The 20,673-nt window shown below is 38.7% G+C and overlaps 1 protein-coding gene across 2 annotated transcripts in view; it reads left to right on the top strand.

Moving 5' to 3' along the window:
- LOC132906955 (uncharacterized) overlaps window positions 1–20,673 on the top strand; it is a 56,438-nt gene that overhangs the window by 8,612 nt on the left and 27,153 nt on the right. Inside the window, exon 1 of one of the 2 annotated variants that reach the window (XM_060959644.1) lies at window positions 4,910–4,933. The exons of the other annotated variant lie outside the window; for it this stretch is intronic. The gene's annotated coding sequence lies outside the window, so the exon portion shown is untranslated. Of the gene's footprint in view, window positions 1–4,909; window positions 4,934–20,673 lie in introns of those variants that run through there. 2 annotated transcript variants of the gene reach the window in all.

Below are 20,673 nucleotides of genomic sequence, written 5' to 3'. Positions count from 1 at the left end.
CTTTCGCCGCGCTTGAATAAAGCCGATACTTCTGTTTATGTCGTTCGTTTTGTTCGCTTGTTGTTAAATTTTCCCCTTTTGTCAAGTTGAAATTTAAGATTTGAATAACGTTCGCTTTTGTCCATTTTGAGGAGGGTTGTATATGGTAATGTTCAAGAATGTTTGGACGCGTCGATGAATGGTGGAAATGGATGGAGAAGTGTCGATTGTAATTGATAGATTGAAACGAATGAAAGGTATCGTATACTGTATGTCGGATATAGCACGACATTAATAAAGGACAATGAATTTTCGTATTGATTGAGAGTGAAAAATTTTTATACGCAACGATTGTACGTATCTTTCGTTCGCTATTTATTATATTTCACCTCTGCTTTGATGACAATCTATCTAAAAGTTTATATTTTACAACTATTCCCAACACATTCAAATATAAATTTATTCGACTCTGATCGTTTTCTCCCACTTTGGAGATGATACAATAAAAATCCCTACGTGAATGATAAATCTTTGTGCTGAAAGTTTTCAAACGAGACAAAGGAAGCTTTCATCCTTGAAACGAATGTTCCACCGTTTAATCGACAGGCACGTTCACAACCGAAAATTCGACAATCAGTTTATCTTCCACATCTCCAAAAATCATTGCACCTTGAATTGATACCGCTCAATTCAGCATTCTGTCCCGTCGATACGTTAATTACTGCGGCCGTCCCAGTTATTAAAAGAGAAAGAAGCACGAAAATAAAGAAGACAGGAAGCTCTTATTTATTTATCTTTTCGGGGAGCACAAAGTAGGTCGTGGAAGTGGCTCGGTGGTAGCTACTAATTACCCCACGCTTCGTGTATTCACGGAGACCGAGAGAGGAAGTTGGAATGCGAGGGAAATAAGGGAGAGAGAGCGTCGTGCTTCTGAATAAATCCCAGGAATATAGCGCGAAAGACGCAGCATGAAAATCCGCAGGACAGGTGGCTGATTAAACCAAACGAACCGTTCGATCGTTTCTGTCTACCAGAAACCGTCTCTCTATGTTTATCTGTTTTAAAGCCGGATTCCACGTTCCATTTAACTTTTCAGGTTTCGTATTTTCTGAACGATGGGACACGGTGAATTTCTTGCTTGATCGGCAATTATTCTTGATAAGTAATGGCTAGAACGAATCGACGATCGTTTTCGGTTGATTGTGTTCGATTCTGGATCGTCAATGATGAAAATGTTTGGAGATTTAGAAGAATTTGTTGCTCCGAGGAAATTCATCCTTCGTGAATCGTTTTATACTACGTATTATAGAATTGAATTATACCTAGCGCATATTTTACATATAGTGGTAGTAAACCTGTCTCATTTAAGCGTAGTTATGTCTCAGCTTAGAACGAATTAAGAAGACGAAACGCGAGAGAAAGGCCGAGAAATACGGAGAAAGGTAACACGAGGTGATTAATAAAGTGAAACGATACGCTATCCTCGTTCATAAAGTTTTAATAGCCGCAATTTATAAACCGTCTACTCGCGCCAACAACTCTGATAATAATTTCATACAGTTGGGACTATCTTATAATTAAAAACTTGGTGGGAACGTTCGGAAATATCGGTTCTCTCTACGCGGCCATCTACCTAACCATTCTTCGGCCATAAAAGAAACGCTCGCAACTCGTAGCTCTCTCTCTCTCTCTCTCTCTCTCTAGGTCCTTTTGTCCAAAACTGTGCACCGGTTCGCTACCAAGGCCGTGGCTATCTCTCGTCGTCGAGTTATTTGCGCGAGGTTGAATTCACTTGGTGCCGCGAAATGCACTTTGAAATATCGGCCAAAAATGTGAAGGGAAAAGAGAACGACCGTGAGAAACGGAAGCGTGTGCTCAAAATTCGAGGATTGAGTTCGCTGCTACGAAAGCGCGAGTAGCATTTGTATTGCTTCGCCGATTTTCAGCTGTACACGATTGAAATTTCTTTTCGTACGATCGATATTGAGGCTCAAACGATAATTCATGGAATGCTCGGTTTAAGCACTTAACTCCGCTTTGAAGAAATTAATTCTTTGAGTCTATTTTCTATCTTCTGTTTATCTATAAATTTCCATGACCCTCGAATTTTTATATCTCAATTATATCAAGAATACGTAATTGAGAGTGAATATACCAAGTCTTTATGAAAATAAGTGGTTAGTCTCGGGTTTGGTTCCTTTCAAGATTAAAATTTATAAGTTCTTGCAAATTCAAGAATAATTTAACAGCTTGGATGTAAATGTAACTTTGAGAGCTCAAAATTGAACTGAAAGCTTTGTTTTCGTAGACAGACTGAAAAAGTATTTGATCCTGAAAGCTTAAATTCAAACCGAAAGCTCGGTGTTCGTAAGAAGCTTAGATAAATATGTAACCTTGAAAGATCAAATTGAAAGCACTGTTTCCGCGACAAGTTTAAAATATTTAACATTGGAGATTCAGGATCGAATCAAAGGTCTTTTCTCCGGACAGGTTAACAAGATTTGTTTCCGGAGAAGCCGAAGATTAAACCGAAGGTACCCTTTTCGTTTCGTGTAGTAAAACTACATGACAAGTTGAAAGCTCAATCTAAACACGAAACTTCCTTTTCTACGAAAAAATAAATTCGACGTTTCGAAAATTGAAGACTCAAAACTCAAGTCGGAAGATCTGTTTTTTTTTTAGATTAAGAAGTGACTAACTTTGAAAGCCGGGGGAAATATAAAAAATTTCGTCGAAATAGTTTCAAGAAGCTGAAAGAAATGTTTCTTAAAAGCTTTATGGTCTGAGGTGGCTGACTGAAGGCTAAAACGTTGCAACGTCTAGCGTCCCAAGCTATGAAGATCTCATTTTACGAAAGTTGTATATCGAGGAAATATTGGAAACTTGAGACTCGCATTTACTAGCATAAGGTATCGTCGCTTAACGGACGTTCCATCAAATTCACCAAACAAAGAGACGGTGCTCGGATGAAATGTTGCAGAAAGCGTTGCAGTTCCTATCGCTCTTCATCCCTTCCATCCATTCGCAAATTTCTTTTTCCCCGAGAACAGAGAACAACCAGAAAATAGAGGAACTGTGCGCGTATCCAGTTCGGTTACGAAGATAACGGCACATGGGAAATCACGACTATTGTCCGCGCACAATAAAGACAATACGCGGACGCGACGTCTGGGTGGGTTGCTAACATCCAGGGGACTCGAAGTGTGTCAGATATCCGTTGAAGAACGCGGTTACGTGTGCATAAAACGAGTGCGCGTTTGCCACGGTTAAGGTTGTAAAACGCTGTGATTTTACGTCCCATTAAATATGGAAACGGCGCAGAAAAACTTCCGAAAGGAAACTGTTTCTTCTGCCAATTTTCGGTCGGAGATCGTTAGGAGGTAAAGATCTTGATGTTACCACTCATCGTTATATTTCTGCAAGATTCTATGAAATAGAGATTTTTCTCTTTACTTGGAGATTGACGTCGCGCTAGCAGCAAAGTTATTAATATACTGTGGATGTTTGGGTAAATTAATTTTTTTTTTGCTAAAGCAATTTATAGAAATCGGAGATTTAGAAGATTTCTCTTATTTCAAGACCAAGTAATATAAATTCATTGAAACTAATTGAAGTTGAGAATTGGACCACAAACCACAAAAGATTCGGCTTGTATGAACGTAATCTTGAATTCAAATTACTCGACTAATTTCAGCCTCGGTACGTGTGATAATTTTCTGCCTTTTATTCCTGAACCGCGCTTTCTAAACGTGTATCTGCAAGCAGGAACGTGCATTAGCGAGGATATGCTTGCAAGACACGTTCAAAAGGAGTAACATCAGGAACGTGTTAGCAGCGAACACAACACATTCATTTCGCACGTATCAGGCTCGGCGAAACTACGTTACACCGTGGTGTTTCAAGGCATTTTCAGAATCGTTGTTTTCTGTTTTCTAACTTCATTGAAAATTAACAGATTGTTGGAGTTTATGCAATAACTAACGCCTATGCCTGGCACTTTTTAACTTTTATGAAATATCGTTTTCGATCCATTCTTCCATGGAGACAACGAGACATCCTTTGGCATCATCGATATTATTTTCACTTTCCATATCAAAATCCATTTTATTCGACTAATATTCACGTTACTCGAATTAGAATTATATTCTACAAAAACTATCATCTTCTGGATGATTGGTATCGTCGCGCGGGCTATCGGATAAGATATTTGCGTAAAATTTACCGGGAACTTGTTCTTACACGAGTGACAAAATGGAGATGAAGACGCGAGAGGAAGAAGGAACGATGACAAAAGAGGAGAAGCAGCTGATTATCACGACGACTGGCAGGAAGGAGATTAATGCGAAGAACGAGCTGGAGAAGTCTCTTCAAGTGGGTTCGAACGAGTTGCCCTGGCTAATCACGTCCTCGCGGATTTTGTTCTTTCGCTTGGCCAAAAACTCGCTGGGCCAAAGTTCTCGAGCTCGTTAGAAGTACAGTTTCTCGAGAAAACTCTGAACAGTCACGAGCTTGGAAATAAGTTATCGCGAGAGAAGTAGAGAAAACGTTCTCGAGCCAAGAAATCAGAGGAACGAAATGATAATAGAGTGCTCCTGAGGACCTCCAGTCCCCATAATCGCCATTAATACTGCTCCTAATCGACCACCCTTGGCCGATTTGCAATTCTCGAAGCACGCTTGTTATCTCGTCTCGATTAAATCACAAACGGCCAACATTCCCCTTTTCCTTGGCTCGCTTGTTTTTCTGTTTCTACGGCACTTTTAATTGCTACGAGACCGCGAAAATGCTGAGAATGGTACTTCCGATGAGAAAAATAACGAGGTTCCGTTGATTGCTTTTTTTCGCAGACGGTGAACTCAGGTCTTAGATGTCGGGATTAATGTTTGGTGTGCAGTGATTGAATCAGGAGTTCCTTTATTGCAAACTTTGTCATTTCTTTGTTACACGACAGTTTGTAAGTTTGTTTGGCGTAGAACTCGCGCGTGGTTATCGTACAGATGTTTGCGCTGTGTTGTAGCGCGTAAAAGTCTTGTGCTATCGGCAATAGCAAACCTCGTTAATGATAAATAACGATATTTCGTTAATGGTGTCTCGTTCGTAATTTTTCCTACTTCATAAATGTTTTAAAGTTAAATGTTATACAAACCACATACAAACGATTTAAATTGAGAAGAAAGAGAATCGTAAAAAGGTAAATGAATTCTTTTCAAACTATACTTTTAATCATCATTTTGTCATTAGTTGATACTATGTATTGTTAATGTAAATCGAACAAAGCGTCGATTCGTGAGCTGCAGTGTATTGTACGTGTTAGTGTAGGGTAACAGTTTCATGAGACAAATTCCACACAGATGATAACCGATATTCCAATACTGAACTTTTCAAGCATCGACAAATAAAAGAGCGACGATAAAATTTCAAAGCTTCGCGACAGATGTCTATAAAACGACAATAAAGATCAACGATAATCATCGACACCGGACAACTTTTACAATTTCTCTTTATCGCGAACAGTCAATGTGTTTACGGAACGTTCGAAAAAAGGCCAAACAAGCACGGAACATATGCTTCCGTGCTCGTGTTTAAACGAAATTAGAGAGGATAGTGGAAAAGAAGAACGATAATGGATTTAACTACAACCAGGAAACAGCTCTTAGCTGGAACTAAACAAATTTTCCTTACTTGTGAACAAATTTTCGATACCCGCGCACCGCGTCTACTAGCAATTATAATCGCTTTCTTTTTTTAATGAAATATTTTTTAACAAAATTTATTAAGTAAACGTTATTTCGGTGAGGCAGTTTCGTTGAAAGCGTTTCAATTATGATTTGAGGCCGTGTTTCGCTCCAACGAAGTTATTTACTCTCGCGTTCTGCACTTTACTTCTAATTGCTCCTATATCTTGTCACCCTTTTTTAATTATTTTACATCTCACTGGACATGACAAAAAGAAAGATATAATTAATTATTCGGCTTTTATTCGGCAATTCATTGTCGTCGATATTTACGTTTCGACAGATTCGAATCTTCGATCTGGTCGATCCATAAACTCGCGGTAGAAATACGCGAACTGCTGCTCGGTAAGTTCCTGAAAGCCTTTTTAATTATCCTCCTCCCCGGCCCGTGTTATATTTTAATAAAATCGCGTTGCTTTTTCCTACATTTTACTTGCAGCTCTCGGCCACTTTCCATTGCCGCTTTATTCAGTGAAAGAAACGTAAAACTGTTATTGACGTTATAACATCCGGCTGTTCGTTTCGATACATCCGCTCATTTGTATTATCACCATTTGCCGTCGTTTCTTTCACGAACCCATTGTCGTGATTCTCGTTATTAGGAGAAGCGTTCGAGCAAATAAATAAAAACGTAACAACCATTGATATTAATCATTTGATATCTTTCGTTAAGCGATATATGTTACTCGTAATTAATTAAAATTATTGCAATATAGCGAAAACGAAAAACAATATCGTTATTATTACAATTAATAATTTTATCATTACCAGAGACATTTGCGCGTTTTTAATAAGAAAAAACCTGATACCAGTGATTTTCATTGATTTGGTAATTCCAGAGTTGAATGGGAAGAAAATTAATCTACGAAATTATTTCAATGAATTCCCTTCTCTTCGAAACATGTCGTTAAGTACCAATACCAGAAGTCGATCTGGGAAGCAAAATTAATTTCGAACCTCGAAGATGTGCTTGCGCCAGGAAAATCGTTTATCCCCAAGTATATCCGGCGAGTACATTCGTGTGCGATTTATAATTAATTCGTGGCGTAGACGAGTGTATGAGGCCACTTTTCGTCGTCTGTGCGTGACAGAATGTGACTACTTGCGACGAAGACTCGGCGAATTCGGCAGAACTAGTTTTTGACGGGTGCAATCGCACCCACGCTGGCCGGGTCACGCGAATTATTCAAAAACGGGCCAGCGGGGAAGCCAGGTCAGCGGCCAGCTCGCTTCCTAATTCGTCGACCGTCGCTCCGGAGCCTGCATCCGGCGAACTTGTAGCGAAATCGTTTTAACAAGGTCATGTGGATGCTCCATGGATAGAGTAACTATGGAATTGTCGTACGACGTAAAATTACTTGTCCAGTAGTGTTGGACTAGGCTAAGGAAAATCGATAGTAAAATTTAACCCCTAAATATATGATTTCTTCAAATATATTAAGAGATTTTGAAATTAGTAACTTATGGGTCAGGAGGATGATAGAAAAGTGATTCTAAAATTTTGTTATTTGGAAGGAGAAACTCTGATATAACGTAAAGAATATAATATAACGTAAACGTAAAAGAATACGTTTTATATCTTAATCTCGTCAGAAACGAATTTATGAAAGTTGGAAAAAGATTATTACCTTAAATTTTTCTGAAACACGTAATTACGCATACATATGTAGCCATTGTCTATCAATTATACTTCGAAGGAAAATTCTTTCACAATAATGTTCATTGTATCTTTTTGTGAAATTATGCTTAAATTAAAAAAGAATTAAAGATGCTTGTACGTATAGAGTATACAGTATTCCTTTGGTACTAACCTAATCGAATCCTATTCGACATGGGAGAACAGTAAAGGATTAAGATCGTAATGTATAATAGGTACTTGAGGGAAACAGCATGAACATCTAAGAAATTAAATCTAACAACTTCTTTTTTATCTGTGAATTATTTATCTGCAAATATTTATTTTCAGTTTATAATACTTTTTATATAAGTACAAATTTCTAAGTTATCCAAGTCAATATTTTTTGTTCTACAGGACGCACTTCTTTTTTCCAAGTTAAGCAAAGTTTACTTTTGCTCTTTTCACTTTTATCGTTTTATTATAACCAACGTCCTACGGGTTAGCCAACTTGATCCACACGGTTACATACAGTTTATAAAGTCCTCTGAGTAAACGCGATAAGAAAAATGATGTATGTTGGCGAGAAGTGGTGAAAATTTTATGGGAAACGGGCCGGCGTGAGCGACGGGGCGTTGACAAACGCTGACCGGAGCAGGGGTTCAGCTGTTGTTCTACACGATTAAAATCGTCTACATTGGCTACTGGAAAATTTCATCTCAACGTGCACTTGATTGTGTTTAAACGGCTAATTAACCGCGGTTGAACGTCGCTCGAGGTGAGAAAAAGAACGAGATTCTTCTGAAGAATCCTCGTGCAAATACTGGCGTTGTTATTTTTTATATGACAGTGTTATATATAGACGGGATTATAGCTTATAGTGAAAACGAGACGTCATATAAGAAAAGGATCGAATACGTAGTATAAAAAGTCGCGATAAAATGTCAACACGCACGATGTGACAGGTAATAGCGACGAACAAAGGATTTACGATCATGCCAGTTTATTTTATACATATTTTCTTTTTTTTTTTTTTTAATCATTCTTAATATTTGACAAATAATTAATTTCGTTATGTCCATGAGAATGACGTTCTAGTTAATCACAATTCAGTCTCGATATTTTCGTTCTAACCTTTTTTTTCACCGTTTCAATCCACGTAGTATCGCGGTTTTTATTGTCCTGAACAAACATAACGAGGTGACAAAGGTTAGAATGCGAAATGAGCGTACCCTATGTTCCGAAATTTTATGCAAATAGGCTCTTTCCGAACGTCCCATGCTGAGATTTAATATTTTATCAAACTCGATGGCGTAGCGGAAATCCCCATGAATGCAGCTAAAAGATTGGCTTGTCCGCACCAACGGAACACGCAACTGGCAATCAGAGAAATCAATTTATAGAAAACACGCACTGTGTACGTGTACAGTTTGCAAAATTTCAATCTTCCCCTTCCGTCCAACATCGCAATATGTCGTACCTCTTATCAGCTCTTTTAAGCTCGCTATTTTCCCATTTTCCTCCCTTGTTCTAAAAAAACCAGCCAACTACGCGCGTTATCGACATCTCAAACCAAATAAGACCCGAAATATTCTTCTGATAAATTTCTCTTGCAGCAGGTCATAAAAATATTCCCTAGCACTTTTACACACTTTTCACGAATATATTATTGCATTGTATGAAAAGATGTTGTTGATCTTGAAATTGAGAAATTATTCCTCTCGCTATTATTTATGCTCCACAAAATAACGTAACTGTTACATATTTAAGTATTCCGTTTCTCGTAATTTAATCTGAACAGAATTTCAAACTAGTTTCAGATTTTACCGATCGTGCTCATGACATGAAATTTCAAAATGTTTAGTATAAAATACACATATACGTAACATTTTTAACGACAAGTTGTGGAATACTTTCATGCGTTACTATACACATAAGTACTTATACCTTTTTTTTCAAAATTTCTCTCTTCTTCGACCTGAATCGTAGCCAGAATGTTGGTTGCGCTTTCTATCAGCGGACTGGCGATATTTCTAATTAATTTGTGAGCGATCGGACCGAGGACTGTTCGTTTTATTTGTCGTCGAGGCGGCACACTGGAAGGGTGGCTCAGTGACCTGGCTGTGACCTGGTTTTCGAACCCCCGGATCGACCTTTCGCCACCCACCTGCACCCAGTTCGCTGCCAGCGAACCGAATTTCTGGTTTCCGCCTCTCGTCATTTCCTTCGCTAAGTATATCGCCTCGTCGGCCTCTTTGCTAGCTACTGATGCGACATCGCCTGTTATTGTTGCTTCAGACGTTCGATTCCTTCTGTACTTTTTCTGTTTGTTCCTTCTATTGCGAAACTCTGAAGCGATTCGTATTCATTTATATATCGTATATCTACGGATTTACCTTGATTTAGTACTGACATAAGGGTTACATAGCGAAGATCTTTCTTTCTTTTTTTCCAGATTAAAGTGGAGAAGATGGAGTGGAGTAGATGAGATCATTAGGAGTTTGTAGGTGTAAGGAGAGACGACTCGTAAAAGGTTTCCTTGCTTTTCGATAGAAGGTGGAGAGGCGGGATTGCGAGACGATAAGTTGTCGTTAACGAGTGTTCGAGAGTATAAGTAGTGCTTTTCTGATGAAGGTCGTTAGAGGGAAGTAGGTGTGGTTTTTAATTGGAGATGCTTCGGCAAAGATTCCTCGATATTCGGCTCGTAATTAAGACGAGTGTATAAGAGTCTTACATGTTCGTCCTCGGTAACGTATCTTGATTCTTGCGACGATCAAATTGCGGATACCAGACGTCTGTAATATCAGGTCGTTCCATAAGTTGCTCTGCATTTTCGATTTTTAATATCAGATGATAGCTGATGTAACTTACAGTTAGCAATTGGAAGAATTATAGATTAATGGAGACTCGATAAATATTAATGAATCGACAAGCGTACATATGTACACATTATTATAATGTTAATACTACATTATTATATTACATAAAGATACGACTTAGTACATTTAGATATTTTACCAAGGACTAGGAAGAAAAATATTTTGTCTAAGTCGGTGTCGGTATAATTCGCGCATCTTCAAAGAAGTTTCTATGAAATCCCGGTGGAATTGAGAGCTGAAAAGACCGGGGAGAGCGCTGTACGTGATTTGCGTATTATGTATAAGTATTATGCGCAAAGTAGAGGCGCGTTATACTCTAAAAGAGGAAAAAAAGATGTCCGTGAAAGGACCGGAGAATATCACCGAACTTTTCTCATTCTCCTTCCAGCATAAAAAGTATTTAACGAGCGCGAGGATGGCGGTTTGTGAAAGGATCGGCATGAAAGTATAAGTCCTGCCAGTAAAATAATTTATTAATAACTACACATGAGATATTTTACACGAGATTTTCCTTTCCTTTGTTACCCTCTAAAACACATTAAAAACTAATTGGGATGATTTTTGCGGCTATTAACTCCAGGAAATCTACGGTATTACTTGCGAAGGCACAAAGAACAAAAATCAAAAAGAGAAAGTTCCTTTAATCTTCAGAAGGCTTAATTAGCGAAGAAATCGATCCGCAAAGCGGAAGATCCGGATACGAATTCCAATTTCACGATAATCCAATCGGTCAATTCTTTCTCTCTTCTCTTCTGCAAAGAAGCGATCGACATTGAACACCGCTCGTATCCTCGCGTTTACACGACAAAATTTACTCTCCAAGAAGTAGACGTCCGATAATCGTTCTAGCAAAGGAGGAATTCCTTATTTACTTTTCGTCCCTTTTCTCATTTTTCTTCCATAAAGGTACGTGCTATTTGACTGAGAGAAGCATGGAAAATAAAAGCCACTGTTTAATGGGCCAACGATAATTTGTAGGAAAAAGCTAGGCAGAATGGTGCGATTAAGCGACGAAAATGGTATTTGCGCGACGTTTTGTGCTATCATGTGGACGTGCATTGGACGAAAACGAAATTCGACACAGTCCTCCGAAACAAAAGCGAGCGGAACATTCGATTCGATGGTGAATGAAGCCAGCCACGGCTATGTCACATTGTAAACGACTGAAAAGCGGGATGGAGGGCTCGTTTCGACGGAAAGTTGCTGCTCGACGAGGAAGTTGGATAACGTAGTACGCTGAAAAGCATTTGAAAAACGCAGCGAACCGTTCGGCTCCTTGGCCAAGGAGCTCGTTCAAATTTTACGTTGTATCGACGTCGAGAGATTGAGCGGGATATAGGTCATTCGGAAAGAACGAGGGTTATTGGCTTTACGCTATTATTATGTATTGTTATTGGCGTCGATATCGGTACCGCTCTGCGTTCTCGTTCCTAACCGTGCACGCTATTTCCACGGTAGTTGCGGTTTTCTTGTTATAGTCTTCTGTGGTTTTTGAATTCCTCGAATTTTTTTTTTTTTAGATATCGTCGATAAACGAATTCTCTGAGAATCGTTAAAGCTACGCTATCTATCGGAGACGAAAGTTTGGAAGGTACATCAAGCAATGGAGGAATTTGTGGGAACGAAATGCTTCGGATATGCTAGCTCATGCGTGTTGGAGAAAGAAATAAGAAGACAAAGAATGTAGAGTATTCCATGATTCATTCTAAATAAATTCTTCCAGTATTTAAAGCTCTTAGGGTAGTATGGTATTGGACATTAAGATCGTGTTTCGAACAATATTTAGAATTATAGGTGATAATGGCTACGTAAGTAGAATATATCCGCGTGTCATCAGTCAGTCGAAGTAATGCCGTAGAGAATAAGCCAGGCAAAGTAACTGCGTGTCCATTAGATAGCGTAGGAATCCCCAGTGTACGCCAGTGGATACGCCAGAAATTCATATTTGTAAACGAGCAAAACGGGATCGTACGTGACCAAGCAGATAGAATAGAATTACACGTCAGTCGACTGAATCGAATGGGATGATATATTTCTGAAGTAGTAGAACGGTAGCATAATATATGAAACGCTAAATAGAGTGTATATGTAAGCGTTGAATATCGGAACAAATCTGTGACAATCTGACAAACAGAATCTGCTCGTATATAATCAGAGTGCGATAAGACTATTCACGAGTGAACCGTACACTTCAATCTCGCAATTTCTTAGACAGAGAAACGGAGTCAAGAGTATTTTTACGAGTGTTTTCCGTTATCGAAATTACCCGTTCGACTCTGAAGCTATCGATTTAATATAATAGCTAGTTTCTTTGGCGATTTGAAAGCTCGAACGCGAAAGTTGGTTAGGTCTGGAGCCAAAGATATTATTGTGTGATTTGCGAGCTGGCGTCTGCCAGATTCGAGAGCTGCTTCGCGATGATTTAATTAAAATAGTTTCAGACGATCGATCGTACCTCGAAACAGACACTGATATTTTTGTTCGTATTGCTGCACAATGGCCACTCCAAGTGGAATTTGCCAACGTTTCTGTAACGATGAACGTCGTTTAAATAGCAAATTCGCGTACGAAACTATGGAGTTGATCGGTCGAGTGTCGTCCACGAGTTTGAATTCTCCAGACTATCGGCGAATTACGTCGGTAGAAATGGAATTAAGCGTCGCCATTACCAATAATAATACTGTGCTTTCTTTCTCGAAAACGCAAGCTTGAAATAAATTACGTAACGACGACAAACATTTCATAGCCACGTGTACTCCTGTTTTTTTTTTTGGTCATTCGTTAACGTTTTTTCGCCGACCTGTAACAGCTTGCGATAAAACCTTCAACCCGGCGACTTCTTTCTCACGGTGACCGACAAAAGATAGAGAAGATAAAACCTCGAGCGTTATCTCGAGCCTGGCCATTTGTCGATGGAACGAGCAAAAAGCATTCGACTTTCCGGCCCCTCCCCACTTTTTTCTAATCTTCGATCGCGCGAAAGCTTCATCTACAACCAGCTTGATAGAAACCCCAACAATTTTCCACATCGTGACTATTACTACGGACATCGCGAGAGTTTATGCTAGACGAAGCGAACGTTTCGTATTAATCTTACCGAATATTGCAGTCCGATAGTACACATTGGTACGTATTGCTGTATAATTGTACACGGTCACACCTGATATCCCCGATATAAACTCTCCATTCCATGGATCGAAGCGCGATAACGACAGCCAGCGTAGTGGCCAGGAGGCAAAGCCGTTTGTCGATATTTTCCGGTTTATTCGAAGCTAAAAGGAAAACAATCTCGAAATCGAGACACGTCAAATCGCGAGCGTGCTTCCGACTTTGCGCCTTCATTTTTCTCCTTTCGTTACGCTTTCGTTAAGGCCACGGCGAATTTAGGCCAGCTATTCCCTCTTTCCCCTGTGATTTTACTCCCCGTGGTTTATCCGCACCGACCGAAAAGTATGTTTCGTTGTCGGCTCGACTAGCCGACGCGACATATCGACAGCCTGCTATCGAATCCCGCGATTGAAACGTGGAAAGTACGGCCACCAGATTTTTTTTTTTACGCCGAGAGAAAATGGCTGTGAAACAATGGCGACAGGATCGGCCGCTTTATCAGTGACAGCTGTTGGGCACAGCGCTCGAAAATGATAGGAAGTTTTAGGTTTAACTTGGTGCGGTTGAAAATTAATGAATTTCATTTTCATTCTACCACTTTAATTATGATTGTTTGCATAATATACATACAATGTTTAAATATACATTAGAGATTGGTTTGCTTTAGTTTTCAATAATAATGATATGGTTTGTTGTTATGCGTATAATTAATAACAATTTTCTCAAAATAAAAACGATGCAGAAGCTAATTCGCCGAACTCGAAAATATCCATCGTTGAGCCGATTTCGCGCACGATTTCGCGGAAGATCCTTTTCCGGCAGATATAATTTTCTGATTGATAATACGCATCACAGCGGAAAAGTAATCTCTGGCTCAAGATTAAATTTTCCGTGACGTCTTGCACGCGGTTCTGAGACGGCCACGAGCGTGGGTGTAATCTTCGGGAGAAACGATAAATGGCTGGCAGTTTTCTTCTGACAACGGCAGAGAAAATACAAGAATCTGATTCTCTTGGAGCTTCGTCCGGTAAAAGGGAAGGGATATACGTGCCATTCCAGGTCGATTCGCGCGTCTCTCTGTCCCTCCTCTCTGTATTAAGAAGTTAATAAGAAGGATGTCATTGTCACTGAAGTTTCTTCTGACTTTTTCGACTTTATTGCGTTACGTATACAACCGTTCATAAATACAAAGACACTTACCAAGAGTGATTGCAACATTATCAAGATCTTTAAGAATTATTATATTAATCCTGCCCAATCGTTACTTTAGATTTATCGTTGAAGTGAGTCCCATTTCAAGAAAAGCTCCACATCTTTCCTGATGTTTCGTTTTCTTAGTCCTCGAAGCCATTGAGTATTGTTTAGCACTAAATCAATTTGAAGGACCTTGCAGTCTCATAGTTTTCTAGGAACATACCTTGCACAGATGATGCAGCGGGGTACAGACAGGCCAGTTTTCCGTAAATGTGTAAAGACCCATAGACCCATGGTTTCGAAGCTCTTTCGTAAAGTAACGTTATCAGCGTGTGGATCTGGACTAGCATACACATTGTACTTATACTTAAATTTGCTTAAATATATTTTCTATTATACATTCATCCACGCATTTCCTCTCTCTATTACGAGATGAAACCTTAACATTTATTAACCTGGATTAATTATTACGCTTCGTACATTCACACTATCTAATATTTGCGAAAGAAAATGTACATCTCTTCACGTGTCGGGTAAAAAGCGGAGAGATAAGGAAAGAGCATTGGAGACGATGTTTCACTGCCTTTGTTGTTGAAAGAATAGATGTACGTTGGTTAATTGTGTAATAAATTTTGTTAACCTTCAGGGAAATTCAACTTTATTTCTTATTCTTTTGTGTCGCCTCGACTCGTATAACCAATCGATAGATTCTTTCGCGTTCTTTCGACGTAATTGATCCACGTCCTGTTTCGACGACGTTTTCAAACGATTCCTCCTTGAAAGCTGGAGAATGAATATTAAATATCCTTTAGGTATTGATCTTGTAATCGAATAGGCTAAAGAAAGCTGGAATCCACAAATCTTGTATACTTTGAGCTTCCACGCTCGATGTAATTGACTGGTGCTTGCATAACCAATTGTCCTTGAAGATCTTCCTCCACGATGGAATCCGCCGATTCTTTGATTTTACAATTAAAAGGCATATTTTCATCGATAAGGCTTGATCGACGCAACTGCTATTGAACCGGTCCCTTTGTATTGCCCGAGACAATCGTTTTCAAAGGCTTGTCGATACTCGATGCGTTTAAAAATGTGATATTCTGATCATAGAAAACAGGGAATGTCTACCTAAAGTCACAATAATTCTCAACTATACTGTGAAAGTAGGAGAAATACATATAAAATTGTATACTTAAGGTTTTAGATAAAAAGACATAATTTTTTTATTTATGAAACATATTACGTAAAAATTAAATTTATTGAATATTTTCATAACGAAAATAAAATAGAATGGAATTTGATAAATAATCGTGATTAAAAAATTGGACTTCTTTTTTATTGCTTACCAAAATAAATATGGCACGATTTTGTGCAGATTTTATACAGATAAATAAAAATGTTTCGCATGGAAAATTTTTAGGGGCTGTTCCAAAGCTCCGAGTTTTAAGTGATCTTCACCAGAAAGGAATTTCATGACGACAAAATAAGAAAGACACTCCATTTCTCCCCAAATCAACTCGATTTCCAAACTCAATCAAAACACTCCACTTCATCCTTCCAAAGTTTCCCTGTCATACGTACTCTCTGAAAAAAGAGGTTTCGGATACAGAAATTTGCCAACTCATGCAAATTCATGGAACGTTTGCCAATATACACGTTTCACTACACTTTTACTTCATTTATTTCCACCGACAACTTGTTCCTTCGTACAACCCAATGTTAATGCATTTATCCTTTTTACGAATATCTACATGATCGTTCTTCTTGTCCAATAAATTATCAAAGCCTTCTTGTACTACGTAAGCGAAATTCTACTTTTAATATTCTTTTCTTTTGTAATATATCTACTAAGCCAACATAATTGTGTAATTTTCCAGACAATAGAAACTATGCACTTTTTATATTTCCTTAGTATTAAAGAACTCTGATACGTTTCTTCCACACAATATATTTAAACATTTAATATTCTTTTTTTATAATATATCTATTGAGCCAATATAACTGTGTAATTTTCCAGACAATAGAAACTATGCACTTTTTATATTTCTTTAATATTAAAGAACTCTGATACGTTTTTTTCACACAATATATTTAAACATTTACGTTCAAACTCTTCAGATATTCTTCCTTGTTAGACTGTGAATTTTTATAAAATTTTTACTTATTACAAATTTATATTTTTGCGAGCACGACTAAAGAAATATAACTTAAACGAAGATTCGTTTTACTTATCAAAGATTATAATGATACTTTACTTTGGATACGTTATATATTTTTGTACATTGTACGCGTTTTATCCATTCTTACATCTGTCTTACAAATTTGACACAAAAGCATAAAAATACGCAATCTATTCATTAACTTTATTCACATTATCTTCATTCTAAACCTTGACACGCTCGATCTCCTCATTTACCCTAACTTTACGCATCCTTAGTCCATCCACGTACCTGTAATATTCAAACCCCAATCATATACAATAAATAATCGCCAAAAATTCTCATTCCTACGCTATATAAAATCCGTTTTCGTATTCGTCGATACATTGGACACCCACTGGGCTCAATTCACGATACTGTTTCGCGTTTCCCGTGCGTCAAAAAATTGTAAATCGATTTCCCTGCGAGATGAGGGCGCGAGCTTCATTTCCTCGACTTCTCCTCTGAGGAAGTTCGACTAGGCGGATATCGGTGTCCGGTATTAAAGCGTAGGCGATCGTAATCCTTAATGATCGCGTGATATCGAAGCTGCTAATCCAGCGGGAGTTAATTCTGTCGTTCTTCGTGAAACGAAACCATCGCGTGGGTGTCTGCTAACGTTCTGTTGATTTTGTTGCTGCTGTACGTGCCCATAAGTGTGTGTACATACTTTCATGGATATATCTTTTCGTTCTTTCCGCCTTTTTTTTCCCCAGGCTTATTCCCTTGTGCCAGCGAACGCCCCGAGCGGCTCCAAATGAAAGGTAAAGAAACGAGTTTCCGTTTGCTCGTTACGAAATGCCCGAAATTAAGGAATGAAGAGAGCGGTTGTATTTTTAACGCGAGTGAATAGGGTGCATTTCCAGCGAGGAGCATAACTGAATCTAGAATTCCAGATTTTGTGTAAATTATATTTTGTTCCCATTAATATTCAGGTATACGAAAATACGCGTAATCTCAAAAGTTCTGTTATGGTTTTCGCTGTAAACGTCACAAACTTGCGTGGAGTGGCTCAGTTGCAGCTTTGAGCCTCGAAATCTCTCTGAAATTGGATCTCGTCGCTTTCAAACGTTTTCCAAGATTCATGGCAATGGTTTTTAACGAATTGATAATGCTTGTATTTTTACGAGTGGATGGGTAGGACACGTTTAAGTGTCGCGAGCTTATGCGACACAATTTGAACGATGATATGGCAAGTGGAAGCCTCGAGCCCCGAAACGTTTGTGAAATTGGATCTTGTCGCTTTGGAAGAATGTTTCTGAAGATTCGTGGCAATAGCGTTTAACGAATTAATTATTTTTATCCAGAAGGTAGGGTGTGGCGGTTTCAGTGAATTTTCTCTCGTGCTTTTTACATTAAGCTATTACTCGTTGACGTGTTCGAGCGGTTGCTAATTACATCGTGCTTCTCGCGCATTTCACGCCCGTCTGGATCGCGTTGAAAGCGTTTACGAGGAAAATTTTTACAACGCGGGGCGGCCGTTTAAAACTAATGACCCTAGAGGTGTGAAACGTTTTTCGTCGCGGGAAAGGCTGAGATCCCGCGGCGTAATATAAACCAGGAAAATACTTTTCGTGGAAGTGGGAGAACACGATAATTGCACGTGTGTTTCAAATTTCGCGACGCGTGTTTCGTGAAAACACGGAACGTATCCAAAGATTTCATCATCGGGTCCAGTGAAAATTATGAGTTACGTGTGAAACATTCAGTACGACTAATGGATAACCTCTGGAGAAGCTCCCGAACGTCTCTCGTAGATCTAGAATGTAATTTACAAAGAAATTTGACAAATCTGTAGAGGAAGGAACGAAAGATTGTTGAGAGACAATATCCTTCATTTTCCAGAAATCAGAGGAAAATATCAAAGCGATAAATTTCTACTTACAGCCATAATTTTGATATCTTTCGACATACAAGGAAACGTGAAAATAATCGAATACTTGTACAATCTTCTTATGAATATATCATTATGTATTATTTATGTTACGAAAGAAATATTTTGAAATTTCATTATTACTGTCATGATACTCGATTCTCGGGATTATATTGATAAACTTTACAACAAATATGAAAACGTACGTATCTTGAACAGTTGAACTAATATTACTGGTCGGTAAATTACACAAAGGATCCTTGATAATGAATGGTGTGTTATATGACTGTTACATTGGAAAAAATAGACGTGATATCAAAGAGCAACACTACATATTTAAAAGTTAAAATACGATATGATCGATCTTTCATCCTTTTCCTAACACGATTGTAAATGATAATACATATGTATTTGTCATTTATTGCTACATGTAAATGTATATCGTTAAAATGTATCGGAAAAACATCGGAGTCACAACGTGGATGATTTTACTACCGCGAAGAAAGCTTCCGGTAGGCACGAATATTCCAGGAGCGCGATAAATCACTCGTCCGACCATTATCGCTGTTTTCCACTGAAAGTTCGCCCTATGGAGCGATGCACGCCACGGAACGCGAGCGTATCGAGCGTATTCCCCGGAACAACGGCGAACCGCAATTTCGTTTCGCCGCAATTCCACTGTAACGAGGCAACGCGTGCCAGTTAAATAATTCTCAATCGACGTGGTGACTCGACAAGTTAACCGATTTGTCAATTGGTCGCTAAACCAGCTATTTCGGCTATTTTCGTCCAAAGTTCTCCTTTTTCTCTTTTCTTTTTCCATCTTCTTTTTCCTTTTCCTCTCGTCTGCTCGTTTCTTGCCTCGTTTCTCCATTTTTTTTTCTCTGTCTAGAGCTTCGAGCGTTCGTTACGCTGCAGACGGAGTGCATGAAACCTCGACGCATTGTACAATCGTACAATAAGTCTGGTATTGAATTCGACGACACAGCAACGGCGTAACCGTGAATGAAATTCAAGACTGTTTGCTTTATTCAGTTGGACCGGCCGAGCGGAAAATGCGCCAAGCGCAGCACGCCCGGTATCTGTCGATACGTTTGGCAATTTCTATCGCGGCGATGATTCTCGCTTAATTTTCTTTGCCTTAATCTAGATCTCGTTCATGATTTAAGATACTAATCTATGGTCTTGAATTCTTCGTCAAAGAAATGAAAATGTCCATTAGATATATTGCTAAATTTTTTCTTCTCAATTTTGTCGGACTTTTGTGACACGTAGAGAGATAAATTCTCAGAGTGATGAGTTTTCCGAGAACGAGTTTACAAGGTTTTTTTATAGCTAATACCAGAGTCTCGAATGACCGAATGAAAAGGGACGTCGTCCATTTCTGATATTTTTACGAAAGCTTCTCTTGCAGGATCGCTCATTTGCATTAATCATGAACACTTTTTTATTCGACGATGGATTGTGATTTGTCATTCAGTCTCAGTTATCGTTTGAAATTTCCTGCGATTGTCACTGAATAACGAGCACATTCTCCTGTTCTCTGTTCTCTCTTTCCTCCTATGCCTCCCTGACACCCCCCACCCCTAGTAAAATTTCATTTTTCGCATCGAGTTTCATTGTACACTACTCTCTTGTAATTCGTTCTTTCAGGTGAAAGAACGTGACCTCGATCCGTCGTTGTGGAGCGTCTGCATCTTTTCGTGGTTGCTCTTCTCCCTTTTTCCTCTCTTCTTCGTCGGGATATTCTTAATCCAAGCCAATCCCCTTCGATTAGTCGCTTTTCCTCTCTGAATTCCACTCTACGGTCGACTGTTTCGTGTCCTCGAAATGTCTAAGGCTACGATTACAGTGAATACGCGTTCCGACGAATTATCGTGCCGACAAAATTAATTAGAATTGAAATGTCACGAGTAATTAGCCACGTATACCTATTTCAAGCTGTTTCTTATATTCGTATATCGAACAATACCAGGTAGCTTAAGTAATCAATTTTAAAGCTGAAGAAGTATTTGCAACGAAATTATAAATTCTTTATCTAAGAGGATTCATGAGCGAATTTTTCTCTGAAAACGACGTTGGCACGATTTTT

This window comes from Bombus pascuorum, chromosome 5, assembly GCF_905332965.1.
Source record: "Bombus pascuorum chromosome 5, iyBomPasc1.1, whole genome shotgun sequence".
Classification (NCBI taxonomy): Eukaryota; Metazoa; Arthropoda; class Insecta; order Hymenoptera; family Apidae; genus Bombus; species Bombus pascuorum.
Note: the sequence above shows the minus strand (reverse complement) of the source record. Positions and strands in the feature narration are given on the sequence as shown.